This window comes from Henckelia pumila, chromosome 3 (genome assembly GCF_033568475.1).
Source record: "Henckelia pumila isolate YLH828 chromosome 3, ASM3356847v2, whole genome shotgun sequence".
Classification (NCBI taxonomy): Eukaryota; Viridiplantae; Streptophyta; class Magnoliopsida; order Lamiales; family Gesneriaceae; genus Henckelia; species Henckelia pumila.
In genome coordinates, this window is record NC_133122.1 from 63,243,210 (window position 1) to 63,249,209 (window position 6,000).

Genomic DNA, 6,000 nt, shown 5'->3' on the forward strand with positions numbered 1-6,000 from the left:
GATGAGCGGAGAGTCAGACTCATTGGACATCAGTTGCATGAGGTTGCGAAGAGCTGGTGGTCCACGACTAAGAAAGCTTTGGAGCGTAGAGGAATTGTACTTACTTGGAATGTCTTCAAAAATGAGTTTTACCAACGCTTCTTTCCAGTGTCTTACCGCAAAGATAAAGGGGCAAAATTTGCTAATTTGAAGCAGGGAAACTTAAATATTGAAGACTATGTTGCCAAATTCTCTACATTGCTACGTTTTGCTCCACATGTTGCGGATAGTGACGAGGCTATGGCTGATCAGTTCATTAATGGACTGAATTCGGACGTCTTTACTTTGGTGAACACAAGGCGATCGAATAATTTTGCTGATGCTTTGAACAGTGACAAAGGAGCGAAAGCTGGTTTGATACAACAGCGAGGAACTTTGTTTACCGCTCAGCCTCCGAGACAGTCACAAACCTCAGCTCCCATTCCACAACAATCTCCTCGATTTGAAAGTGGTGGTATTAGCAGTGGCAAGAAAGGATATTTGCAAGCTCGAGGGAAATAGTTTAAAAAGTCAGGGAGCAGTTCTTCGAGTTCCAGTGGCACGAAACAGAAGACAGGAGTGTTTTGTAACAATTGTGGTGGAGGTCATCCAACTGATCAGTGTCGAGGTGTATCTGGGAGGTGCCATATATGCCATCAGACTGGCCATTTTGCGAGGGTGTGTCCTCAGAGAGGTTCTGGACAGTCACGAGGTACAGAGTCATCACGATCAGTGGCTCAACCTGCGAGGCAAGCCTCTTCTGTTCATTCCTTCCAGCCATCACATCCACAGCAACAGCCAAGGCTAGGAGGGAATCAGACAGGTAGTCAGTCATCGAGACAACAGGCTCATGTCTTTGCACTGACGGAGGAACAGGCACAGGGAGCACCAGATGACATGATTGCAGGTAACTGTTCTCTTTATGGTTATCTTGCATATGTCTTGATAGATACAGGTGCATCCCATACGTTTATCTCTGCACGATTTGCTTCATTACATTCTTTGCCTGTTGAAACATTACCTGTTGTAGTATCTGTTTCTTCTCCTTTGGGGAGAGGTCTTATATCTATTCAGACAGTTAAGAATTGTGTGCTACGGTATGATGGTAATGAGATCGAGATAGATTATTTTGTGCTTGGTTTGTCTGATTTTGACTGCATTATCGGGATTGATATGCTAAAAAAGTACAGAGCTACCGTAGATTGTTTCCAGAAGATAGTGAGATTCAGACCTGAGATGGCTGGAGAATGGAAATTCTATGGTAAGGGTTCTCGTGCTAAGATTCCTCTGATTTCTGTATTATCGATGACCCGAATTTTGCAGAAAGGAGCGGAGGGATTTATTGTATATGCAGTTGATGTTTTGAAAACTAGCCCGAACCTGGCTGATTTGCCAGTTGTTAGTGAATTTGCGGATGTTTTCCCTGATGAGATTCCAGGACTACCTCCGTATCGTGAGATTGATTTCAACATAGAACTGATGCCAGGTACTGCACCGATTTCTAAAGTACCTTATCGAATGGCACCAGTGGAATTGAAGGAGTTGAAAGATCAGTTGGAAGATTTACTGGCCAAGGGATACATTCGACCCAGTGTTTCTCCTTGGGGAGCTCCAGTATTATTTGTTCGAAAGAAAGACGGTTCAATGAGATTATGCATTGACTACCGGCAACTGAACAAGGCAATGGTAAAGAACAAATACCCTTTGCCTCATATTGATGATTTATTTGACCAGTTGCAGGGTTCTTCTGTGTATTCCAAGATCGATCTGAGATCTGGGTACCATCAGCTGAGAGTTAGAGATTCTGATATTCCAAAAACTGCTTTCAGAACCAGGTATGGCCATTATGAGTTTATAGTTATGCCATTTGGTCTGACAAATGCTCCAGCAGTGTTTATGGCTTTGATAAACCGTGTGTTTCAGAAATATCTTGATGACTTCGTTATAATATTTATTGATGATATTCTGATATATTCGAAGAATTTGATTGAACATTCTGAGCATTTGAGAACTGTGTTGAAGACTCTGAGATCTGAGAAACTGTATGCTAAACTGTCAAAATGTGAGTTTTGGCTGAAACAAGTTGTTTTTCTTGGACATATCATATCTGGAAATGGTATATCTGTTGATCCAAGTAAATTCAAGGTTGTGATCAATTGGTCTAGACCTACATCTGTTCCTGAAATTCGTAGTTTCATGGTTTGGCTGGGTATTATCTTCGTTTTATTAAAGATTTTTCTAGTATTGCGAAGCCGATTACTCAGTTAACTCAGAAGAATGCTCCTTTTATCTGGTCTGAAGCTTTTGAATCCATTTTTATTGAGTTGAAGAAGCGACTGACCAGTGCACCAGTATTAACGATTCCTTCAGGTACTGGTGGTTTCACCGTTTATTATGATGCATCTCATCGAGGTTTGGGATGTGTTTTGATGCAGCGAGGGCATGTGATTGCTTATGCCTCGAGACAGTTGAAGCCTCACGAAACCAGATATCCGATTCATGATCTTGAATTGGTCGCCATCGTATTTGCTTTGAAGATTTGGCGACATTATCTGTACGGGGAACAGTTTGAGATCTATTCTGATCACAAGAGTCTGAAATATTTGTTTTCACAGTCAGAATTGAATATGAGACAGAGTAGATGGCTTGATTTGCTTAAAGATTTTGATTGTGAGATTAAATACTATCCGGGGAAATCGAATGCAGCTGCTGATGCACTGAGTCGAAAGGTATGTTCCTTATCGCTATCGACGATTGGTATATCCCATTTGATTGAAGAATGTTGTCTTTCTGGATTAGTATTTGACACGAATGGTCTGCCTCTGCGACTTTATCAAATTCAAGTTGAACCAGAATTACTTTTGAGAATTAAAGATGCTCAGAAACTTGATCAGAATGTGCAGAATTCGATTGAGAAAGTTCGATCAGGGCATGTGTCTGAATACCAGGTTCGAGATGATCTTTTGTATGTAAACAATCGCCTTGTAGTGCCTGATATTTCTGATGTGCGACAACAACTACTGAAAGAGGCGCATTGTAGTCGTTATAGTATTCATCCTGGTGGGAGGAAGATGTACAAAGATTTGAAGACTCGATATTGGTGGAAACCAATGAAGTCCGATATCACTGATTTTGTGTCTCGATGTCTTAATTTCCAACAGGTGAAGGCTGAAACGAAGAAACCGTCTGGTTTGTTACAGAGTTTATCAGTGCCTGAATGGAAATGGGATCATATTTCCATGGATTTCGTGACGAAGTTACCTCGATCTTCTAGAGGTTGTGATGCTATCTGGGTGATTATTGATAGATTGACGAAATTAGCATGTTTCATTCCGTATCGTATGACATATAGACACGATCAGATGGTAGAAATTTATGTTCGAGAAGTTTTCAGATTACATGGAGCGTCGAAGTCTATTGTATCAGATCGTGATCCTCGATTTACATCACACTTTTGGCACAGTTTACAGAGTGCTTTGGGTACTCAGTTACACTTGAGCACAGCCTATCATCCACAGACAGACGGACAGTCTGAGCGTACCATTCAGACATTAAAATACATGTTGAGAGCTGTAGTGCTTGATTTTGGCACGAGTTGGAAAGATTCATTACCACTTTGTGAATTCTCGTACAACAACAGCTATCAATCGAGTATTGAAATGGCTCCGTTTGAAGCTCTGTATGGTAGAAGGTGTCGATCACCTCTTTTCTGGGATGATATTTTTGAGGTACCTGACATTGGACCTGATATGATTCGAGATATGACTGAACAAGTGAAGCTTATTCAGAAGAGAATGAAGACAACTCAAGATAGACAAGCGAAGTATGCCAATATTCGACGTCGACCTTTGTCTTTTGAACAGGGGAATCGTGTATTTTTGAAGATTTCTCCGTTCAGAGGTACTGTACGATTTGGCAAGCGAGGAAAGTTGTCTCCACGATATATCGGTCCGTATGAAGTTCTTGAGAAAATAGGCAATCTTGCCTATCGATTAGCTTTGCCTCCATCCTTATCTGGAATACATGATGTCTTTCATGTATCGATGCTTCGAAAATACCTTGCTGATGAATCTCATGTGCTTCAACCTGATGAGGCTGAACTTGACGAAACTTTGAGTTATTTTGAAAAGCCAATTCAGATTCTTGATCGTAAGGAGAAGCAACTTCGAACGAAGACTATTCCGCTTGTGAAGGTCCAGTGGAGTCGTCATGGTATTGAAGAATCAACTTGGGAGACGGAATCAGATATGAGGCAATGATTTCCAGAGATGTTTCAATGATGTGAGTTCTCCTTTAGTTTTCTGTTATTCGTTATATCTTATGTGCTATTCGTACTTGAGATTTCGAGGACGAAATCGTGTCTTAGTGGGGGAGAATTGTAACGCCCGGAATTATTTAATTTTAATTTGAGAATATTTAATTTGGGAATATTTAGAGTTTTGATTTAAATTCTAATATTCTTAAATTATTTAGGATTGAAATTGAAAGAAATGATAAGTTGAGGACTGAATTGAAAAGAAGCAGGAATTGGAGGACTAAAGTGCAAAATCCGGAATTGAGTGGGACACCTGTTGCATGTATGCATATTCACGTGTATGCTATCTCATTCCATCAGATTGTTTCAGAGGTAAGAACCGAGAGAAAAGATCAAAGAAATCCTAAGCTTCCTCTTCAACTTGTAATTGCAATATCTTGAGTTTCGGTTGTCCGAATTCGATTCCGAAAAAGGTTCTGGACTCCTTGCAAGAAGACCTTCTATTTGATGTAATTTTTCTTTTAGTTCCTTATGATTTGAGAAGTCGAAAATGGCAGAGATCAGATGTGATTATGAATTGATGTTGTTGAGCTTGTATTCTTTGTTCTATCGAGTTCGGGTTGAAGGATGGCTATCGATTATGTTCTTATGAATTCAGCCGTGTATTTGATCGTATACCTACTGATATGTTGAGGAATTATTTCTGGTTTTGAATTGTATACGGCTGATATGATTATAGAATTGTTATAGTTGCGTTTCGGGATTGCCAAGTTTATATCGTTATGCCGCCGAGTTTATGATTTGAGGCTGTTTTGCTATTGTATCTTGGACTAAGATGTTGTTGGGTTGTAGCTGATGTTTACTTGGTTTATATGCTGTGATTACAGTTCATAAACAGGGGATATCAACTCGATAATCTCGACTTCGAAATCGATAGAAGAAAGAACAAGATTTGGATAGCTTGAAGTTGCCTTGAAACCTCACAATCGAAAGGTAAAAGTGGACTACTATGTTGAATGGGATTATAACTCGAGATGGTTTGTATCGAGTTCCCTAAATCACATACTTATTTGCTTATTTGTTTTTATATGCTTTTATATGAATGGTTGAATGAGTCTTGATGTTAATGAATGCTATTTTGTTGATATATGATGCATTCATCTTGTAAGACTTGTTCTTTGATTTCGAAATGAACGAAAACGTTCGATTAGACGATTTGAGGAAGTATATATGTATGGCCTGGGTGGTTGACTTAGCCTAGCGTCTGATTTACATATATAGTGGCTTCAAAGTCTAGAGAAGCAAGATAAGTAGCCCCACCTCGATCGGGAGAGTCGGTGGTTAGTTATGATATCTTCTTCTCGGGATCCCAACCGATGAAATGAGAGAATTGTTAGAGAACCTTGTTTTAAAACATGCATTGTAGTTATTTTATATCATGAATTTGATATATGCTTTTACTGGGAAGTATATTTCTCATCGGAGTTATCCGGCTATTTTTGTGTTGTATGTGTCATGGAAATAGGTGGGAGTGGAACAGGGCAAAAGCGATCTTGAAGAACAAGGGATGAGAGAATAGCGTGATGATCCGAGTTTAGATGGTTTTGTGCTGTCAATGTTTGTGTTGAGTTCAAAGACATAATCATGTTGTAAGACTTGTTGGTATCAATTTGTTGTCTTGTTGATGTTCATAAGATTTGAAATGATGTATGTAAATCATTAAGACA